Below are 7,830 nucleotides of genomic sequence, written 5' to 3' on the forward strand. Positions count from 1 at the left end.
TCCAATGAGGCTGCCCTGGCGATCAGCGGAGCGGACTGTAGCCTTTTGGGGCGCGCGGACAAGCAGCGTACCAACGCCTCCCATATGGTCTAGCGGTTAGGATTCCTGGTTTTCACCCAGGCGGCCCGGGTTCGACTCCCGGTATGGGAAGTTTCACTTTTTCCTGCCGGATAGCGAATCTCCCCGCCCTCCTCTCCCATTTTTCCGCACGTTCTCCCCTCAAACTCTCAAACTCTTTCGGGTGTTGTTTTTTTGCACCTCTGCGGCAAAATTTCTTGGGGCCAGGAGACTCCTGAAGCCGTGGGAACGCTTTGCCACTGCAAACGCAGCCTCCCACCTGTTAAAACGTTCAAGTGCTTTGGAGTACAGAGCCTCCAGCTAATTAACATGCTGCTAATAGGCTTCTTCTCTAACGCAAGCAAGTAAATCCTGCTTGTGTCCCGCGGTGTGTTTTAAACCGCCCTGACTTGCTCAAGGCAAAGAGGATTGTGGTGAAGATACATATATAGAGATCCATATATGATATATAGATTTATACATGTGGGGTCTCATTTAGTGCTGAAGGGATTCCTGGGAGCTCCCCTAAAGCGGCGGGTCTCAGAGATCTGCAGAGATCTGCTGGGGTTTCCTGGGTTCCAGAGATCCTGGGAGCTCCTCGGGAGCTCTGGAGCTGCTGCCACAGAGCCGGGGCCATCACCTTGGGTGTCCCCTGCCAGAGCCATCCATCTCCTCTGGTGTCCCCTGAGAGCCATCACCTTGTCTGACCCCTGAGCTCCATTGCCTCGTGTGTCCCCCTGAGGCCTGTCACCTTGCGTGTCCTCTCTGAGCCTCATCATCCCTCCCAGAGCCACCAATCACCTCCAGTGTCTCTTTGAGCCTCGTCATCCCTCTCAGAGCCACCAATCACCTCTGGTGTCCCTTTGAGCCTTGTCACCCCATGTGTCCCCTTCCAGAGCCACCAATCACCTCGGGTATCCCCCTGAGCCTTGTCACTTCGTGTGTCCCCTCTGAGCCTTGTCATCCCTTCCAGAGCCATCAATCACCTCTGATGTCCCCTGAGCCTTGTCACCCTGTGTGTCCCCTTCCAGAGCCACCAATCACCTCGTGTGTCCCCTCTGAGCCTCGTCATCCCTCTCAGAGCCACCAATCACCTCTGGTGTCCCTTTGAGCCTTGTCACCCTGTGTGTCCCCTCTGAGCCTTGTCATCCCTCTCAGAGCCACCAATCACCTCTGGTGTCCCTTTGAGCCTTGTCACCCTGTGTGTCCCCTCTGAGCCTTGTCATCCCTCTCAGAGCCACCAATCACCTCTGGTGTCCCTTTGAGCCTTGTCACCCTGTGTGTCCCCTCTGAGCCTTGTCATCCCTCCCAGAGCCACCAATCACCTCTGGTGTCCCTTTGAGCCTTGTCACCCTGTGTGTCCCCTTCCAGAGCCACCAATCACCTCTGGTGTCCCCTCTGAGCCTTGTCATCCCTCTCAGGGCCACCAATCACCTCTGGTGTCCCTTTGAGCCTTGTCACTTCGTGTGTCCCCTCTGAGCCTTGTCATCCCTCCCAGAGCCACCAATCACCTCTGGTGTCCCCCCTCAGGCCCTTGTCACCCCCTTCCACAGCTCTGGCACCTCATCCCCTCCCTCCCTGGCAGTTCCAGCTCCAAGGAAATTCCAGCCTGGCAAGCCTTGAACTATTTAATGGCTGGCAAAGGCAGTGCTGGTACCACAGGATTGCAGGTTTTTAAGATTTTTGGCGCTTTCTCCCCCTCCCATTCCTTAAAGCTTTTAAAGCTAACATGGACATAAAAATGGGTTTAGATTTCTCCCTTAAAAACCAGGAAACGTGTCAAGAAAACACCCATCGCCCTTCTTTTTTGCATTTGATTTTAACAAATACTTTCTATTTACATTTCAAATATCCTTGTCAGACCCTGAACCACAAATTGCAGAGTTTTGTCTAACTCTGTGCGTGTTCATTTTATATTCATGCAAAACAAATCCCAGGAGCAGCTGTGACCATGACTTTGTGTCCCCTAAAACTGTGCCAAGATCCATGAGAACTTGGAGCTATTTCACCTCTTTGTTCCTCTTGCTGAAATCTCAGATATCCCAATTAAGCAGAAAAAAAAAATCCAAGTCTGATTAGCTGTGAAGGGGGAAGAGAATAAAATGTTGGGTTTTTTTTTTCTCTCCTACCCCCCCTCCTTCTGGACCTCTCCTCTATTTTTAAAGCAGATTTTTGAAGTTAATGGCCCGAAGTCAGAATATTCTGATAAATGCCTAATTCCCTGATGTTCTTGCAGGAGAACAACTTGTCTTCAATTTTGGAACTCAGTTTCTAACTGAGCTGCACAATGACAACATTCACCTGCTGCCAGCAGCTGCTCTGAGCTGCCCCTGTTCAGCAAGAGCCTTCTGCTCACAGATCCTCTACACTCAAGTTGTTAATTTTTCAAGTTTTATTGGCCACATTTTCCCTTAACAACCCAAAAGCTGTAAAAAGCGCAGCTCAGGGGCTGTGCAGAGATAACCCTACACTCCAGGAGCCAACTGCAACCCCTGAACAAGCACTGAGCACTTCAAACTCCTGGTTTTTATGACTGTGGCGGACCACAAAGAGCTGAAAGAGGTGGAGCTCCACTCTTTCCTTGACAGACCACCCTGGAATTGGGATTTAGGGCTGTTTGCACAGAGATAAAAAGATAAAGGCCCCAGCACGCCCATCATCTTTAGCAGCAGCACAGGAAAGCAGGCAGGAAGTTGTGCTCACTCCCAAAAATATCCCGATTTTTTTAATTCAGCCCACGAGACAAAAATAGCTTCATCACCAGGTATTGTTTAATTGGCTTCAGTACTGCTCTGAAATAAAACAGCGACCCCACAGAATCGTCACTATCAAGGAGAAAAACCCCAAGCTGAGCTGCCAAAACTCAAAAGACCAAACCATTTTGTGTAAAATGTGCACGAAGAGCAGCCTGGGGTTCTCTGCTCTCTGACACAGCTGTACTCAGGGCTCAGCAAATGCCAAGACTCTTTGTTCCAAGGCTCTCCCTGCCCTCGCTGCAGGGTTTGTGTCCCACACTGAAGGTTTTCACCGGTTTTGTGGAACAGAGAGCCACGGAATGAGCTGGCAGGTGTTTCACACAGCCACAAAGGGCTATCAGTGCTCCCACCTATCCATGCCAAGGGAAATGAGGCACCTTTAGAGCTCTGGGAAATCTTAAACCAGGAGAAGTCACCAGCCAGGCCTCCCTTCGTCTCCCTGACTACAGGGATCAATAAATGTTATTTAAATCCAGGGGAGCAGTGCCCTGTCTGTAGCACTCAGCCTTTCCAATGCTCCCAAAATCAGCAAAATCCTCTAAAGGTGAGGTGGGCTGAGGGGCTGAAGTCTTTGTGCCAGTGCTGCTGTGGGTAATTAGCACAAAATCATTAATTACAGAATCCCAGACTGGTTTGGGTTGGAAGGACCTTAGAGCTCATCCGGTTCTAGCCCTGCCACGGGCAGGGACACCTTGCACTGTGCCAGGGTGGCATTCCCTTAGAGTATGAGGATGTCCCAGAGCTGTGCAGAGAGCCCAGGCTGGCAGGAACTCCTCTGCTGCTTCACAGGCTCTGTAATCCCCTTTTCAGCTACTTCATGTCTTGTCTTGCAGCAGCTCCCAATGATCAAAGAGCGTGTGCAGGGGAAGAGAAGGGACTCTGGGAATGATCAGAGGTGTGTGCACAGGAGGGAGCCTCCCGCAGCACACAGAGATTCCCTTCCTTCCCAGCTCTGCTTGGAAAGCTGGGCGTGCCTCTGCTGTGTCCCCAGCCTCAATCATCCTCCTTTCCTGCAACATTCCCGTCCTATCTCCTGCTTTGAAGGCTGCAGAATCCTTCCGAAAAGCTGTCAGGATTACACAGGGCAGGTGGAGCCAGCACAGAGCTGCTAATGTGCTTGTCAAGATCCGGATGCCAACCAGAGTGTCTGCTTTAACCCTCAGCGTGCACTCGGCTGTAAATCAGCACAGTGTTCACCCCAACTCGGGGGCAGGGCTGGACATTCCTCCTCTCCACGCTGGAAGTGTGTGGAGTGTGACAGCAGCTGTCAGCCAGCAGCAGAACACGATTTGGGGAATTTCACCCATGGATAAATCACAGCCTGGAGCAGCTCCTTCTCTTGACCACCTCCAGCTCTTCCTTTGGAGAGGATTTTCGACCGGGTTTGTCTTTCTCCTGCTGCCTCCAGCTCCAGGACACGAACAGGACCACAGCCGCCTCTTCCACGTCCCTCAACCAGATCCAGCCTGGAAAACTCACCCCGGCACCAGCACAGCGCCAGCCTCTTCCACGGCATGCCCCTCAACAGAGATTTTTCACCCATAACCAGAGACTCTTTCCTTTGATCTCCTAGAGGCCACCAAAGCTACCGTGTGACCCCGGGTACCCTCGGTCCAAGTCCGGGGCTCCAAAATCGCTCCCGGATCTCAAACCGCTCCCTGATCCCAAAACCGCTCCGGGACCCCAAAACCGCTCCCGGACCCCAAAACCGCTCCGGGACCCCAAAACCGCTCCCTGATCCCAAAACCGCTCCGGGACCCCAAAACCGCTCCGGGATCGCAAAACCGCTCCGGGACCCCAAAACCGCTCCCTGATCCCAAAACCGCTCCGGGACCCCAAAACCGCTCCGGGACCCCAAAACCGCTCCCGGTTCCTCTGGCGCCTCTTCCCGGAGCGGGGTCCCCTCATAGCCCTGGTGACGTCACCGCCGCGCCGCCGGCTGCGATTGGTCGCTTCTGTCTCCGCGCCTGCGCAGTGCGGCGGCTGAAGCGGCGCTGCTTCCGGGTTGCTGTGGGCTGGCACCGCCGCTCCCGGTGCCCTCGGTATTCCCGGTGCCCGCGGTGTTCCCGCCGCTCCCGGCGTTCCCGGTGCCCGCGATGTTCCCGGTGGGGCAGTACAGCCCCTCCGCCGCCCGCGCTGTGCCTGAGGCAGGCAGGGCGGCGCTGGGGACCCGGCAGCTGGCGCTGCGCGTGCGTGAGGCGCGGTGCTGCTGGCGCCCCCTGGCGGCCGCGGGCGGTGCCTCAGGCGCGGGGCGGGAGCGGCTCCGGGCGCGCGCGGCCCTTCACATCGCTGAGGGATCGCTGAGGGATCGCCGGGGCTGGAAGAGCGCTCCGGGATTAATTATCAAATCCATCCTGTGACCCACCCCCACCTTGGCACCAGCCCAGAGCGCTGGCTGCCGCCTCCAGGCGTTCCTTGGACCCCTCCAGGGACGGGGACTCCAAACCCCACTGGGCAGTTCCAAGGCCTGAGCTCCCTTTCCATGGGGAAATTCCTGCTGCTGTCCACCCTGAAGCTCCCCTGGCCCAGGCTGAGGCCGTTCCCTCTCCTCCTGTCCCTGTTCCCTGGGAGCAGATCCCAAATCCCCCCCGGCTGTCCCCTCCTGTCAGGAGTTGTGCAGATCCACAAGGTTCCCCCTGAGCCTCCTTTTCTCCAGGCTGAGCCCCTTCCCAGCTCCCTCAGCCTCTCCTGGTGCTCCATTCCCTTCCCCAGCTCCCTCAGCCTCTCCTGGGGCTCCATTCCCTTACCCAGCTCCCTCAGCCCCTCCTGGGGCTCCATTCCCTTCCCCAGCTCCCTCAGCCTCTCCTGGGGCTCCAGCTCCTTCCCCAGCTCCCTCAGCCTCTCCTGGGGCTCCATTCCCTTCCCCAGCTCCCTCAGCCTCTCCTGGGGCTCCATTCCCTTCCCCAGCTCCCTCAGCCTCTCCTGGGGCTCCAGCTCCTTCCCCAGCTCCCTCAGCCTCTCCTGGGGCTCCATTCCCTTCCCCAGCTCCCTCAGCCCCTCCTGGTGCTCCATTCCCTTCCCCAGCTCCCTCAGCCTCTCCTGGGGCTCCATTCCCTTCCCCAGCTCCCTCAGCCTCTCCTGGTGCTCCATTCCCTTCCCCAGCTCCCTCAGCCTCTCCTGGGGCTCCATTCCCTTCCCAGCTCCCTCAGCCTCTCCTGGTGCTCCATTCCCTTCCCCAGCTTCCTCAGCCTCTCCTGGGGCTCCATTCCCTTCCCCAGCTCCCTCAGCCTCTCCTGGGGCTCCATTCCCTTCCCCAGCTCCCTCAGCCTCTCCTGGGGCTCCATTCCCTTCCCCAGCTCCCTCAGCCTCTCCTGGGGTTCCATTCCCTTCCCCAGCTCCCTCAGCCTCTCCTGGGGTTCCATTCCCTTCCCCAGCTCCCTCAGCCCCTCCTGGTGCTCCATTCCCTTCCTCAGCTCCGTTCCCTGCCCTGGACACGTTCCAGCCCCTCAGTGTCCTGTCGTGAGTGTCCCGGAGCTGTGGCAGCACTGGCGGTGCCCCTGCACAGGGACGGGCTCTGCCCTGGTCCTGCTGTCACAGCGCCGCTGGCACAAGGTGCCCTTGGCTTCGGCCACCTGGGCACACCCGGGATCGTGTCCAGCCACTGTCCCCAACACACCTTGCCCAGTTTCCCAGCCCCTCTTCCCCCCACCCTGGAGCATTCCATTGTAGAGCCAAGGGCAGGACCGGGCACTTGGCCTTGTTGACCCTCACAGTTCTGGTGTCACCCCATGGATCCAGCCCGTCCTGATCCCTCTGCAGAGCCTGCCTGCCCTCCAGCGGGTCCACATCCCACCCAGCTCAGTGTCATCTGCTGTCACCCTGGTTTTTCTGAGTTTTTTAAAGCCTTTTGATTGTTCATAAAATGGAGTCAGACCTTTTAGCTACTGTACAATATTAGGAGCAGTTTCTGCTCTTTCTCACACATGTAACATAAACAAATCCTTTGTTTTTCATTCCCTGTCCTTTGTTTGCATATTTCTAACCTGAAAACAATTGTAACTGACAGTTGGTCTGGCCATTCGGCTGAGGGGTGAAAACTCCAGAAGCCAATCTACAGCCAGACCCACAAATGTATAAAAAGTAAGAAATAAACAGGCAGAGGGCTCTCGGCCTTGTTCTCCGCCTTGGTTCTCAGCCTTGGCTCTCTCGGAGGAACAACTCTGCCCTGCGAAATCTCTCCTCTCTCGTGTGATTGCTTTGCGTATCCCAGTCACAATCTGCGAATTTACTGATGATTATCCCCTAACCCAGATCATCAAGAAAGATACTGAACAGGACTGGGCTCAGTGCTGATCCCTGGAGGACACCAGGCTGGTCCCAGCTGGATGTGGCACCGTTCCCACCCTGCCCTGGGCTGGCCATCAGCCAGTTTTCAACCCTGCCCAAGTGACCCTGTCCATGGGCTGCAGCTTTTCCAGCAGATCCAGCACAGCAGCACCCTGGGAGGGCTGAAATGAGGCACGAAGGCAAAATTCCATCCCAACGAATAGCCTGAAAAAAGGAAAAGCATTGGGAAAAGCCACACAGGATGCTGGGAAGAAACAACCCAGCTGAAATGTATAATTCCAGCCCAGAGAACGCGTGCTTCCAGAAATAGAAAAATTAGAATAGAAAATTAGTCACAGAGAGAAAATTAACTCCCTGCACATGTAAAACAGAATAATTGGGAGAGGTAGGAAAGCTCAGGCAAATCCCTCACGTGTCCAAATCCCATGTGCTCTGCTGGAGCAGGCTGCACCTTGCAGGTGTGGCTGTCAGCGCAGGCAGCAGTGCTTGGATCCATCCGTCCATCCCTCCATCCCTCCTGGAAGAGCAGGAGTTTGCTCAGTGGCAGCCAGAGGTCCCTGTGCTGCAGGCAGTGCGGTGCTCGTGTGTCACCGCTGGTGACAGGGACGTTTTGGTGATTGCTGAGCAGTAGATGGCAAAACCGGACAATTTCAGTTCCTGTCTCCGGGAAAAGCAGCAGGAGCACGCCTGGGATGAGGTCGCTGGGTCTTGGAAAGGTTTTCCAAGCCAG

The 7,830-nt window shown here is 55.9% G+C and overlaps 1 non-coding gene across 1 annotated transcript; it reads left to right on the forward strand.

The window, feature by feature from the left end:
- Window positions 1-78: 78 nt before the first annotated feature.
- TRNAE-UUC (transfer RNA glutamic acid (anticodon UUC)) lies at window positions 79-150 on the forward strand. Its single transcript has one exon. It is a non-coding gene; the product is annotated as a tRNA-Glu (tRNA).
- Window positions 151-7,830: the final 7,680 nt, after the last annotated feature.

Source organism: Hirundo rustica, chromosome 21, assembly GCF_015227805.2.
Source record: "Hirundo rustica isolate bHirRus1 chromosome 21, bHirRus1.pri.v3, whole genome shotgun sequence".
In the NCBI taxonomy this organism is placed as follows: Eukaryota; Metazoa; Chordata; class Aves; order Passeriformes; family Hirundinidae; genus Hirundo; species Hirundo rustica.